Source organism: Ovis canadensis, chromosome 14, assembly GCF_042477335.2.
Source record: "Ovis canadensis isolate MfBH-ARS-UI-01 breed Bighorn chromosome 14, ARS-UI_OviCan_v2, whole genome shotgun sequence".
In the NCBI taxonomy this organism is placed as follows: Eukaryota; Metazoa; Chordata; class Mammalia; order Artiodactyla; family Bovidae; genus Ovis; species Ovis canadensis.
Window position 1 is genome coordinate 55,650,878 of NC_091258.1, and position 14,999 is coordinate 55,665,876.

At 44.1% G+C, this 14,999-nt stretch overlaps 1 long non-coding RNA gene across 1 annotated transcript in view; it reads right to left on the bottom strand.

The window, feature by feature from the left end:
- The window catches only part of LOC138418095 (uncharacterized), a 100,153-nt gene that overhangs the window by 19,797 nt on the left and 65,357 nt on the right, over positions 1-14,999 (bottom strand). The window lies entirely within an intron of this gene.

A 14,999-nucleotide genomic window follows, 5' to 3' on the forward strand; every position in this document is an offset into this window, starting at 1 on the left:
TATCAGTTCAGTTCAGTTCAGTTGCTCAGTCATGTCCGACTCTTTGCGACCCCATGAATCGTAGCACACCAGGCCTCCCTGTCCATCACCAACTCCCGGAGTTCACTCAGACTCACGTCCATTGAGTCCGTGATGCCATCCAGCCATCTCATCCTTGGTCGCCCCCTTCTCCTCCCCACAATCCCTCCCAGCATCAGAGTCTTTTCCAATGAGTCAACTCTTCACAAGAGATGGCCAAAGTACTGGAGTTTCAGCTTTAGCATCATTCCTTCCAAAGAAATCCCAGGGTTGATCTCCTTCAGAATTGCCTGGTTGGATCTCCTTGCAGTCCAAGGGACTCTCAAGAGTCTTCTCCAACACCACAGTTCAAAAGCATCAATTCTTCGGCGATCAGCCTTCTTCACAGTCCAACTCTCACATCCATACATGACCACAGGAAAAACCATAGTCTTGACTAGACGGACCTTGGTCGGCAAAGTAATGTCTCTGCTTTTGAATATGCTATCTAGGTAGGTTATTTTCTTCCAATGAGTAAGCCTACAGATGACAATAATATCATAAAAGAGGGGAGAGTAAATGGGGCTATATTGTAGCAGAATGGCTAAATTTTACTTGATTTAGGTGAGTGTTAACCTAAAATAGTGATACCTCAAGCTGTGTGTTTTAAACCCATAGAGCAATGACTATGAAAATATATATATATAAACTAGAGAAATAAAAATGGCATACTGAAAATGCTTGTTAAATACAAAGGAAAGCCATGCAGAAGGAACAGAAAAATCAAGAATCTGTGACTTCTTAAAAATTAATAGCAAATGGGTAACAACTGGAAAGATGCACAGGGAGGTTGCAGGCCATGGATGTTCACAAGGGATCATCATGGAACTGCCTCTTTCTGTTCTGTGCATTTTTCTACATGTGTTATATTTCATTTTAAAAAAAGCTTTAATAGCCTGAATGAAAAATATATTGCATTGAATACACTGAAAATTATATGTCTTTATTATATAATCAGCTTTTATAAATCAAATGGGCAAACTAATATCATATAGAAAAACAGAAAATTCAAAAACTAGAAGTACAGGTATCTAATAAACAGTTTTTAATAGTCAATCTCAGAAATCCAGTAAAGTTAACTTATATAGCAGACATGTCCAACAATAAAGGAATTCCCATGTAATAGGCAGCTATTAATCATTTAAAATAGAATTTTAAATAATATTTTGATACAAAATCAGTCACGACATAGTAAGTGAACAATATAAATAATATAAAACTATTTGAATATTGGAAGGGAAAGCCTTTTATATATTAAATGAAAAGTCCATGTTATAAAACTGAATATAAATCCTGGTCCATTTTAAAACAGAAATCTCTATGGTGATCAAAACAGTCAATCCTAAAGGAAATCAACCCTGAATATTCATTGGGAAGACTGATGCTGAAGCTGAAGCTCCAATACTTTGGCCACCTGATGCGAAGAGCCAACTCATTGGAAAAGACCTTGATGCTGGGAAAGACTGAGGACAAGAGAAGAAGGGGACAACAGAGGATGAGATAGTTGGATGGCATTACTGACTCGATGGACATGAGTTGGAGCAAATTCAGGGAGCCAGTGAAGGACAAGGAAGCCTGGCACGGTGCAGTCCGTGGAGTGGCAAAGAGCCAGACACAACTGAACAACAACAAAAATATATGGATATGTACCCATGCCTCTGCATAAGAAACAGTGGGACAGAATGGTTCAAAAGGCTGAGTTCCTGTCTCTGAGTGCTGAGGTTAAGATGATTTTAATTTGATAATTCTTTAGATGTGCGTTCTAAATTTTTCACAATGAGCATGTATTAATGATGAATATCTTAAAAAAAATAAAAAGTGTTTTTAAATGAGAGTCCAAGAAGTATGAAGCATTGTTACAGGGAAGCTGTGGGACATGGCAGGGCAGGGAAGGTCCACCCTCATCCACCACCCCGTTTACCCCGTGTCAGCAGGGATTTTGTTATTTCATTTTTTTTTTATGATGGTTATTGTTTTATTTATTTTTAAAATTTAATTGGAGGCTAATTATATTGTGGTGGTTCTTGCCATACATTCACATGAATCAGCCATGGGTGTACATGTGTTCCCCATCCAGACCCTCCCTCCCACCTCACTTCCCATCCCATCTTTCAGGGTCATCCCAGTGCACCAGCCCTGAGCACCCTGCCTCATGCATCGAACCTGGACTGGTGATCTATTTCACATATGATAAAAAAAAAAAAAAATTTCACATATGATAATATATATATTTCAATGATATTCTCTCGAATCAGTTATTTCATTTTAGATCAACACCTAATCTACAGCAGCAAGATGACTCCGTCCAAATCTCAATGCTCAGGCAAGCAGTAAACGCAAAAACCTCGGAAGAAGCCCACCAGCCCATATGGCAGAAAGCCAGCGGAGAGGGAGGTGAACATTTCCTATGAAAATATGCTCACGCCTAGGCTGGGATCCACACAGGTAGCATGCAAAAACCCAGAATATTGAACGTAAACGTGAAGGCATGCATGTGGTGCTCATTCCCTCAGTCGTGAAGGTACCTCACTGACAATACGTAAAATCTCTAGGAAACTTTGTTAATGTTGTTACTTTTTGACCACCGATCAGATTATTTTTTACTTTAATTCTGTCGTGAGGAACGCCAGGATGTCAACAGAGACTGCTGTCTGAGCCACCTAAAAGGTGGAGGGATACAGCCAAAGCCGCCAACACGCTAGCCTACCTCCCAGATGGGAACAAAGACAGCTGTGCTCACCCATCAAACCATCTCGGGCAGGGTTAATAAAGGCTTCCGCTTAACTCCAGCTCTCCAGCATGCTCCGGGGAGGGGCACCTTTTAGCAATTATTATGTGCATAAAGTGAGTCAAGACTGCAGCATCTAATAACCACTTCTCAGCAAATTTTTCAGTCTCCCTTTTCTAATAGGCAGTAGGAGCTGTCCAACTGTGCCCAGACACACCCTGCAGACAGTAGCGGGGGGTGAGGGGTGGGGTAGGGGAGGCAGTCGGGGGGAGGTGTCCCAGAGGCTAGCACGAAGGCAGGGTGCATGCCAGCCTCTTCTAGAGTCAGGTTCATGCCAGAAAAAGACAAGCACCGGAACCATCAGGGGAAAGAATATAGGACTTTCTGACTCCCCTCCCCCCACAATACCTAATTATAACTCTAAATAGCAAACATACATTAAGTTCAAGAAAAAAATACAGATTGTTTTCCCCATAATGTCCAAGTTATCATATTGGTTTTCCTCTTTAATACTCTGCTTTGTGGTGTCTTTGGCACTTTGCCCATTCATGACATTGGGATGGTTTTGTTTCCTATTGCCCCTTTGAGAAAACCTCTAGGTTATGCTTTTCTTCACAACCAGATGAGTAGCACCATTCTGGAAACTCATGGGAATGAGTTGGGCTGACTCCTGAAACCTTCTAGGTGAAGGAGCCCAGACCTCGCTGCATGACTGTCCCCCAGACCTTTGCCTTTCAAGGAAACACAAGCAGCAAGTCACCTGCTGGAGGAATCCCAAGGGCTGGAAATCAAATTGCTCTTGTTTGATACTGCTTTCTTTTTGTTCCAGACTTAGAGTGCACAGTTTTTTAGAAAATAGAAAATAGTCTTGGATGGTTGGGCTTTTCTAGCTAATTGTTAGACAGAGATGCGTGTGTATCTTGGCCAGAGCACATGTCATTAAAGAAAAGGGGGGTGGGACTCAGGGGTTGCTCAGCCCCCTCCAGAGGGAGAAGGTGCAGATCAATCACCCAGCCACCAATGGGCATGGACTCTCCGACTGACTCCTAGAGATGCCGCCCTTGCAGGCCTTTGCATCTGCTGTGGACCAGGTCCTAAGCCTGATAGCCATCCTTTGAATTCAACTCAGTGAAGTGCTCTTGCTGCCCTGACAGTATTCTTTTGTGTGCCAAAGGAAGTGAATAATAATTAAAGGGCCCTTTGGACAATATCCTTCTGTCTGAGGAATCATTTACTCAAATAATCTAATTTGTAAAAACCTCTTCACTACCTTCCTACCCAGGTTCCATTTTCTTTTGCATATATTTTTTGACACTCAACTAATGATGGATAGAGGGAATTAATACATGGTTGATTGCATCTCATAAAGACACTTGGATGTAGTTAAGATCACTAGCAGCCTTTTTTTTCTTTCCAGCACCCGATAACATAATGTGTTTTCTGAACATGTGTATAAGACACATTGATACTAAAAGTTGTATTCTATATAGCCTGATAAAAAGGATGACACATCAAAAGCCAAAAGGAAAGTCTAATGTGTACTATAATCATTTAAGAGATTAAAGAAACTAGTGTAAGGTTAAGGCCACCAAACAGTCTCCACTCACTACCCATAGCCATGAAGGTGATGCTGAGCAGCCATGAAAAGACGGCAGAACTGCAGTGCCCACAGTGATGCAACGTCCATACCACGGCATGCATTTGTCGTCACTTGCCCTAGCTATTTCTGAAAACACGAACAGATGCATGCAGTGATGAAAGCCACTCAGTATATCCTGAGTGGCCTCTGGAAGCGGAGGAGGAGCACGCTGTCAGGGCCCTGCTATGTATATTTCATAACATAATTCAGCCATCCCACCATGTGTCCCAAGCCTGTTAAGCAGAACTTTGGGTTTCAGGTCAATGTGAAAATGAGCTGGGACTGCCCATTCGGACTCAGAAGAACGTGGTGGCACTGTGCTTGGGCTCTGCAGCAGACCTTTCTGGACCAAAAACCCTGGCTGTATGGTACCCTCCCAGGACTCTCCAAGTCCTGCTTTCCTTATTGAGACAGGGACTCAATACCAGTCCCTGAATCCCAGGATTTTTATAAGGATTAAAGTAGCTGGTCCATGCAAATTAGCACATTGTCTCTTAAAAAAAAATAAATGATCAAGAGGTGTTAATCCTCATTTTTAAAGCAAAGAATAAATTCATAGTGAACTTAAATCATTTCCCAAAGTAAATTCCGTGGATCAATTAGAATATTAATAGGTGCTCCATGGGATAAATAAAAAATGACCTGGTCAGTTGAGGGAGATAAACAAAGTTGACCTGGTTTCTACGTCTCCAAGTCTTTTAACAGGTAAAGCAAATTGTGAATATCTCACAACTGATCGGGATTTTGTGAATGGTGAGCTGAACAAGACTATAAAAGAAATATCCAGCATATTCAAGATGCTGTTAGGGATAGACTTTTGTCAAGAGCTTTAGCATGAGGCTGAAACAGAACCAGGAAGGTATCCAGGATAACCCTGAAGTCACCTCCAAACTCTGAAGAAAGAGTAACAAAGTGTAGGGCTCTGCTTAGATGAAAAAATAGACTCAAAACGGAAGCTTCAGTAGAAGAAAAGTACCTCCATAAACTGCTAAGGATGTCAAGTGAGGAATAGACATGATCAAAACTTGACATTTGTTTTGCCCTCTCAAGGGGGCATGATTTTGAAGGAAATGGTAGCCAGTGATGAGTTTTTTCCTAAAGCTGTGGATTTTCCAACTAAGCATCATTTCCCAGGCAGAATCGTCATGCTCATTCCTGACACTTGGGAACCCCCCACAAAACCCTCAGTGAAAACCCCAGTGGCTGGGTCTTTGGTACACTGACTGACCCTCCTCCTCCACTCTCACATCTTAAACCTCTTTCAGTTTGCCATGTGTAGGAATCCTTCAATACTTGCCAGGTTCTGAGACAGACAAAATGAAAATACTTTGACCATCCCCCCAAGCCCTCTGCTTCACTTTCTCCAGGAAACAGTCTCTTACCAATAGTGATCAAATCCAACTTGACCACCACACGAGACTCAGAATAATCGCTGCCGCTGCTGCTAAGTCGCTTCAGTCATGTCCAACTCTGTGCAACCCCATAGACGGCAGCCCACCAGGCTCCCCCATCCCTGGGGTTCTCCAGGCAAGAACACTGGAGTGGGTTGCCATTTCCTTCTCCAATGCATGAAAGTGAAAAGTAAAAGTGAAGTCGCTCAGTCATGTCTGACTCTTTGCGACCTCATGGACTGCAGCCACCAGGCTCCTCCATCCATGGGATTTTCCAGGCAAGAGGACTGGAGTGGGGTGCCATTGCCTTCTCCAACCATTCTGAAAACCCCATTCAACACTTTCAAAGCCTGAAATCACTCTTGTCCAAGGCTTGCACATAAAAGCAGGCATATTCCTAATGGTCTAAAAGTGCTTTGTTACACCTGAAACTAACCCAACACTGTAAATCAATTATACTTCAATAAACAAATTTTCAAATGCTTTGTAACCATAATAGCTTCCTTACTTGTTTTGTTAAGTACATAGATAAGATGACCATTTTACAGGGGCAAACTGGCTGGTTTTAAAGGGTCAGTCTCCTTATTGAACAAAACTGCACTGAGTCCTGAACATGATACATCATGTCTCTCATTAATTTCTATCAAAACAGCCTCTTGGGCTTCCGAGGCTGCTCGGTGGTAAAGACTCCGCCAGCCAATGCAGGAGGCATGGGTTCCGTCCCTGGTCTAAAAGGATCCCACATGCCAAGCAGCAACTAAGTCCGTGAGCCACAATTGTAGAGCCTGTGATTTGAAGCCCAGGAACCGTAACTACTGAGGCCACATGCCTCAACTGCTGAAGCCCGAACGCTTTAGAACCCACGCTCCACAACAAGACAAGTCACTGCAATGGGAAGCCCACACACTGCAACTCAAGAGTACCCCCCACTCGCTGCAACTGCCAACGAAGACCCAGAACAGCCAAAAATAAATGAATGAATGAAATTTAAGAGGAAAAAAACAGCCTCTATTTCTTCTTACAAGATATGGGAAAGCAAAAGTAGATGCAGGAGGATATACTTTCTGTGTGAGAAATCTTGGCCAATGCTCTATGAGATTCCCCCAAATTCACCTAAGTCAGAGTTGAAGGTGTGCCTGGAATGACTGTGTAAGTGAGCCCCTTACACTCCAGGAAGCTAAGACAATTGTTCACCATCAAAGTGCTCAATGATGAGAAGGGCAAATCCTGATGAGCAGAAAAGGTGACACCCCCAGCTTCCAATGTTTCCCCCTGATGAAGCCAATGAGTTTCTAAGGAGGCCTTTTCTTCACAAAGAAATACATCCTCCTGGAGAAGGAGCCGTGCAGCTGATTAAGACATTTCCCAAGCATCTGCTAACCTACTTACAGGCATCATTGCTCCCTAGGGCCTTGGGACCCCTCCACCTTCCTGAACGGAGTAGCTGAATAGGTAAATGGGTTATATCAGGCCAGGAAATCAATGTGTATACTGTGTTCTCAGCCACAGATGAGCATGTCGAAGCCATTTTATTATAGCTCTAGGAACCGTATTGATCCAGCTGTAACTACTCGGAGGTGGCTGGCACTCCAATGAGGACGCATCCCTCTGTCCATCCAGCCGCCTCTCCCCTCTCCCTCCCCGCCAACTCAGTAGTGCTTAGAGAGTAAGTGTTTGCAGATTGGATTAATTTAATGTTTGCTTAATCAAAACTGACTGCCCTGGAACTTAAATGCTATTAATTACTAAGAGAATCCAGAAGTGATCCTCTAACACGGCGAGGCCGGGGAGGAAGAGTAGCCCTGCAGAGAAATAGGCGCTCTTAAGGAGATTCTGTTTGTCATTCTTTCCAGATGTTCATTTCGTTTCCTTCTCCACTTCCACCACCCCCATTTACGCAGCCAATTTCCCCTGCAGCCTTCTAGAAAATACCTGTGGCTCTCGTCACTCTTCTTTATGGTACAAACGGCGTGTGCATTTCCGCAGCCTCTGATGTCGGGCAGTACGCATCACGTCCGTCTCCCTGCTTCTCTGGTCAAAGAGCACCCATTTTGCCCTGCTGTTAGCCTCATTAGGGCGCTTTCCAATGGCACCTAGAGCTCCTCAAAGACAGGGGCTGTGACTTGTCCATCGGTCACAACCCCAGTGCCAGTGCTGTGCCTTGCATGTAGTGGGCATCCATAGGTGTCTGCCAAATTTCATCTGGACAGATAACAGTGCCCACCTGCTCCCCAGGGACTCTTTGTTTACAAAGTCCTCCTCTGTGTTGACATCTCTCCAAGGACACCATTTCAGACGCTTTGGTTCAGCTGGTACCTCCATCAAATTTTCCATCTTCTCTGCTCATGGAAAGATAGGAAAGTCTTTCCTTGAAACCAAGATCTTATGGCTATCTTGATCATGAATTAAACACCATCACAGGAGAAATAGGAAAGGATGTGTCTGCCTCCAGATCTATCCCACTGTTTTGGAAAATAGTAACCATGCGCCACAAAACACCACGCAGCTCAGCCAGAGAGCTAGTGAGAACCAGGAGGGAAGCTGGTGCTTTCCCCTAGCAATACCAGAAGCTTTTAATAAAAATACCATACTTCTGTAGTCTGGCCACAAGCACATGCAATGTCTCTCGATCACCTTCCCATTGGCAATGAATGGTCCCACATCACATCTGTGTATTGTAGAGAGAAAGCACGCCCTGCTCCAAACAAAATTCCTCCGCAGAGTGTGTGTGCATGCTAAGTCGCTTCAGTGCTGTCCAACTCTGTGACCCTATGGACTATAGCCTGCCAGGCTCCCCTGTCCATGGGATTCTCCAGGCAAGAATACTGGAGTGGGTTGCCATTTCCTCCTCGAGCGGATCTTCCCGACCCAAGGATCAAACCTGCATCCCTGCATTGGCAGGCGGATTCTTTATCACTAGTGCCACCTGGGAAGTCCCCTCTACTAAGCAAAGGCCTCAAAGGCAGCCACCTCTTTAACCGCTGAGAAGCGGTTCTGCTTCTCAGCCTCCAGCAGACCACTGGGGGGCTTGAAGCAGTAATTATAGGGGTCTCCAACTCACACACCTACAGTAAAGCAGCTGATAAAGTCCATGACCAAAGCAAGTAGAGTATCTGTCAATGCAGAGGGGTGAGGCCCACATCCAAATAGCAAGCACATACTCCTGCATGATTTCTTGCCAGCTAATTCCCCCTGAAGAACACAGGGTCAGTCTGAACAAATCTTACTTCTGCCAGAGAACACCTGAATGTGTGAGGCTGGCAACAAATTCAACTTTTAAAACCTACATATGTGTGCATGCAAGCTAAGTCGCTTCAGTCATATCCAACTCTTTGCGACCCTGTGGACTGTAGCCAGGCAGGCTCCTCTGTCCATGGGATTCTCCAGGCAAGAATTCTAGAGTGAGTTGCCATGCCCACCTTCAGGGCATCTTCCCAACCCAGGGATCGAACCCACGTCTCTCTCCCGCACTGCATGCAGATTCTTTACCGCTGAGCCACCGGGAAAGCCCCAAACCTACATATATCATGCAAATGAAGTCTATAGTTTAGTTAATAGCATTGCACCAACCTCAGTTCCTGGTTTGGTAATGTATTGTGGTTACATACGATATTGTCATTGAGAGAAGCTGGGAAGAACACACAGAGACTCCACATAGTATTTTTACAGTTTTTTTTGTGAATCAAATTGTTGCTGTTGCTCAGTTGCTAAGTCATGTCTGACTCTTTGCAACTCCACGGACTGCGGCACACCAGGCTTCCCTGTCCTTCACCATCTCCCAGAGTTTGCTCAAACTCGTGTCCTTTAAGTCAGTGATGCCATCCAACCATCTCATCCTCTGTCACCCCTCCTCCTCATGCCCTCAATTTTTCCCAGCATCAAGGTCTTTTCCAATGATTCAGCTCTTCACATCAGGTGGCCAGAGTATTGGATTTCACCTTCAGTCCTTCCAATGAACATTCAGGGTTGATTTCCTTTAGAATTGACTGGTTTGATCTCTTTGAGGTCCAAGGGACTCTCAAGAGTCTTCTCCAACACACAGTTCAAAAGCATCAATTCTTTGGCACTCAGCTTTCTTTATGGTCCGACTCTCACATCCATACATGACTGCTGGAAAAACCGTAACTTTGATTATACAGATCTTTGTCAGCAAAGTGATGTCTCTGCTTTTTAATACACTGTCTAGGTTTGTCATAGCTTTTCTTCCAAGGAGCAAGTGTCCTTTAATTTCATGGCTGCAGAATCATGGCTACAAATTACTTCAAAGCAAAACATTAAACACACACAGGCCAAACTGCATATCTCAAGCAGCCATTGGTTTGAGGCTGCCATTGGTTTAACTCCCTTAAGTGTGTTGACATCCCTTGACCAAGTCCAAACAGGATTAGTGGCAGCCATGACTCCCAGTCCAGGTGGGACGAGGACCCACAGATTGATATGAGACCCGCATATAGCCAACTCAGCTATTGACTTCCCGACCCCAAATCTGTTCCCTGGAGGTGACACCTGCTATAGATTTAACTCACTGAACTCCTGCCCATGAAACCCTATCCAGACTTTTTAAATCAAATCACCATGGCACCACACAATACCTACTAATTCATATGCATTTTGCACAAATAATTCTTACTTGATGAATAGAGCGTCAGACTTACAATTCAGCCACAGTGTGGTAAATTACACTGGCCAGATTAACTGTATAAAGAACATGTCTCAAAACAATGATTTCAGTTCAAGCTAAGGAGGAACAAGTGCCCTTTCTTTCATTTCTAAATTACATTTTCAATCATAAATATTGAAAATTATGTTTCTGATCACTGCTGTCACCTTGTGAGTAGTGGCACATGAGCCCCACAGACACACGGATTGTTACAAAAGGAAAGCAAGGGCCATTAGAACACCCAAACCACTTTGAGTTTTAAAGGATTTGTTCCCCCAGCCCACAAGATTATAAAAACATGGCACCCTTTGGAGTTTCAGGAGGCAGAGAATGACAGTCCTTTTTGCACACTGGTTGTTAAACATATGAAATTATTACTCTGGGTGCATTTTACCACCTTTTATGTATGAGCTAGTTCAAGTGTTTCACAGGTAACTAGGGTAAAGCCATTACCCAACTCAAAGGACATGAATTTGAGCAAACTCTGGGAGACAGTGAAGGACAGGGGAGCCTGGGGTGCTGCAGCCAGTGAGGTCACAAACAGTCAGACATGACTTAATGGCAAATAGCCTCCCTTCTGCATTGCAGACCCTTAAAACATCTGAGCTATAAGCAAAGGAGTATTTTAACATAAAATGTGGTCTAGAAAGCTCATCTTCCCATCAAATAATAGCAACAGGCAAAGCTCTAAGGATGGAGAAAGTCTTCGAAAGAAAAAAGAATGAGATGTTATGGCTGCGTGGCTAGGAGAGTGGCAGGGAAGAATCAGAGCTGGCCACTTGATTCTAGCTTGGTGAAAGGAAGGCTACAAAAGCCTCTGCTAGAAACACATGATTAGGGAATAGTCAGCTTGAAATATTATAGCTGGTTTAGTTCCCCAGGTATTTAGAAATTAACATGAAAATGAAGAGTTTGCCTGCAAAGAAGAAATTACCCACCTCAACCAATGATGTCTATCCTCCAAGACGTATACCCTGGTGCCATCAGGTATAGCCAGAACTAGTTTAACTCTTCTCTAGATCCACATACATGTCAGTATGTAGAGGAGCCCTCAATAGAATCTATCAGTCTCTCCACCCAACTCGGTTGCATCAAGGAGGTACTGGCCACCCTACTTGTGCTGGATCATGCCAAACCAAGGCAAACTGGGACACCACTAAGTTGCACATGGAATATCTCCTCTTGTAAAGTTATAGCCTGTAATGTATTCTTTGCAATCCTGCATTGCAGAAACTTCATCACATTAAACGTATTTTCCTATCATTTTTGAAGGATAAAGTTTTTTGAAGCATAAAGCTTTATAGACCCCGACACAGTGGTCTTTGTATAGAGCAATCAGTGCCCTGCCATACTCCCTTGGGACTTATATTCTTGCACATGCGCCAAGGGAGTTCTGCTGCAAGCATGTGCCAGGGAGCTAACGACAATGGCAGACAGCAATTGGGGAATTAACACCCTAACCATCTCTCCGCTCACCTGGAACATCTCGGAGGCTTGTTTTAACACTCTCTCAGAGTTCCCAACTGATACAGCCTCAACTGCCCAGGACAGAAACCTGTTTTGACACACCCTGAATTGTCTTCCCTCACTTCTTCCCCAGGCCAGATGGGATCAGGACCTCGAGATTTCCTCCAGGCGTCAGGAGGAGGAGAAATAGAAGCAATTGTGTGTGTGTGTGTGTGTGTGTGTGTGTGTGTGTGTGTGTGTGTGTGTGTGTGTGTGTGTGTGTGTGTGTGTGTGTGTGTGTGTGTGTGTGTGTGTGTGTGTGTGTGTGTGTGTGTGTGTGTGTGTGTGTGTGTGTGTGTGTGTGTGTGTGTGTGTGTGTGTGTGTGTGTGTGTGTGTGTGTGTGTGTGTGTGTGTGTGTGTGTGTGTGTACAGCATGTAAGGAATTGGTTCACACTATTCAAACTCAAAATCTGCAGGGTGGGCTGGCAGACTGGAGACACAGGGAAGAGCCAATGTTACAGTTCAAGTCCAAAGGCCATTTGCTGGTAGAATTACCTCTGCATGGGAGGAAGTCAATCTTTATTCTATTCTGGCCTTCAACTGATTAGATGAGGCCCACCCACATTCCAGATGTGGCCTCACACCCATTACCTGCTTTATTGAAAATCCACCCATTTAAAAGTGAATCTCCTCCAGAACCACTCTCATATAAACATCCAGAATAATGTTTGACCAAACTATCTGGGCACCATGGCCCACCCAAGTGGATACACAAAATTAACCATCATACCTCCCTCACGAAATGGCAGCCCACTCCAGTATTCTTGTCTGGGAAACCCCATGGGCAGAGGAGCCTGGCGGGTGATAGTCTATGTGGTCACAAGAGCCGGACATGACAGAGCAGCTAAACCACCCCTTCCATCTCCCTCGCTCATCCCTTCTTTCCAGTGTGTCCTAAGATCACCACTCAGATAAACGGCTTGCACTCCCGTTCTTGAAATGGGATCTGTTTCTGAGGAAACCCAACTTAAAGACATTGTGCCTTTGGCAAACTATAGCTTGGAAAATAAATGCAAGTTTATACACGTCCACTCCTCTTTCAAAACCCCAGTGGCCCATGAAAGAGCTCGGCCCACAGTTTGGGAACCACTGTATCACAGATGCTAGAGGGTTTTTTTGTTTGTTTGGTTTGGGGGAGTTTTTTTAATTGAAGTACAGCTGACTTACAATGTTGTATTGTTTCTGAAGTACAGCAAAGTGATCCAGCTATATATAAACTGTTGCAGAAAATCCCAAACGAACTTTTTGGCCAATCTTATATTCTCAGATACACACACACACATATATTCTTTTCCACTGTCAGTTATTACTAGACACTGAATATAGTTCCCTATACTATACAGGAGAAATTTGTTGTTCATTTATTTTATGTATACTAGTGTGTGTCTCTTAATTTGAAACTCCTAATATATCCCTACCCTCCCCTTCCTTTCTGTACTCATAAGTTCCTTTTCTATGGTTGTTTCTGCTTTATAAATAAGTTCATCTGTACCATTTTTTTGAGAGCCCACTATGAGTGGTATCATATGAAAATTGTCTGACTTACTTAGTATAATCATCTCTAGGTCCATCCAGGTTGTGCAGGCGGCATTATTTCATTCTTTTCTATGGTTGAGTTAATATATACCACATCTTCTTGACCTGTTCATCTGTTGATGAACACTTGGGTAGCTTCCATGTCTTGTGCTGTGCTGAGTGCTGTGCTTAGTCACTCAGTCGTGACCAACTCTTTGCGACCCTATGGATGGTAGCCCGCTCTTCTGTCCATGGGGATTCTCTAGGCAAGAATACTAGAGTGGGTTGCCATGCCCTCCTCCAGGAGATCTTCCCAAACCAAGGGTTGAACCCGGGTCTCCCACATTGCAGGTGGATTCTTTACAATAGCTAATACAGGGGTTTCCCAGATGGTAAATAATGTGCTATGAACATTGGGCTGCATGTATCTCTTTGAACTAGTTTTCACCTTTTCCAGATACATGCCCACAGTGCTGGAGTTTAATGCCTAAAAAACGGTCCCCATGATCTCTGAGGCCATGTAAACACAGATGTTTCCATAGACATTGATCATGATTTTAGAAAGACTGAAACATCCTTAAAAATGACTCCCCCATTAGGACTGACTGGGCTCTCCAAGAAGTCCCTCCCCAGTCCTGTGCATGCCCACCTCCAGGGAGCTAGCCACTTCCCAGAAGGGTAGAAACCCTTCTCAGAAATGCAACACAGTGTGGAAGGCAGCAGCGTTTCCATTTCAAAACAAATCCCTTCCTCCGAGGGCTTAGAATATATTCACAAAAGAAAATACATTTTTTGACATTCCTAAAAATGCACGATCATATCCTATGTGGCAAGACAAGACCAAGTGACTCATTGAAGTCATAATCACTGCAAACCGACTGTATTGTTGTCTTTGAATGAGAATCACCAGAGGACTCAAGCTCCGTTGTCTCAAGAACCCTAGGCAGTCATTTGCCGCGTCGCGAGACCCAAATCATGTGAAGCTGAAGATCATCTCCTCCTCTTTGTATTTCATTAGCAGAGATCAGGTTAATAAAAAGTTTAAAAGTTGACTGCTTTCCCCCGGAGATTTATTTAGACCTCCTCCACAGCGATGAACCGGGAATGGCAGCAGACACTCATTTCTCCAGAGCTCGCTCTGTCATCTCCCTCTGTGGTCCCTGAAGTCTGCCAATTAAAGACCTCCTGGATGACATTCCGCTGCCGAAGTTATGCACACATAAATCACGGTAATAAGAGAAGATTGTTATGTTAACCTTCGTCATGCAACCCTTTTCCTTTTGTGAGAAATACGGAAAACATTCATCCGTCTGGCACAAAGGAAGCGATTTCCCAGCAAATGCCTGGGAGACTCGCCTGATGCTGCCCCTTCCTTGTGGTTACGGAGGCGGTGCCTGGTGCACCAGCAGGCATTACTCAACTCAAAACGCCAAGCAACAGAGGCCATAAACCAGGCGGCATGACGTCACAGACAGGATGCTCTGAAATAAATGGGGAGCTGG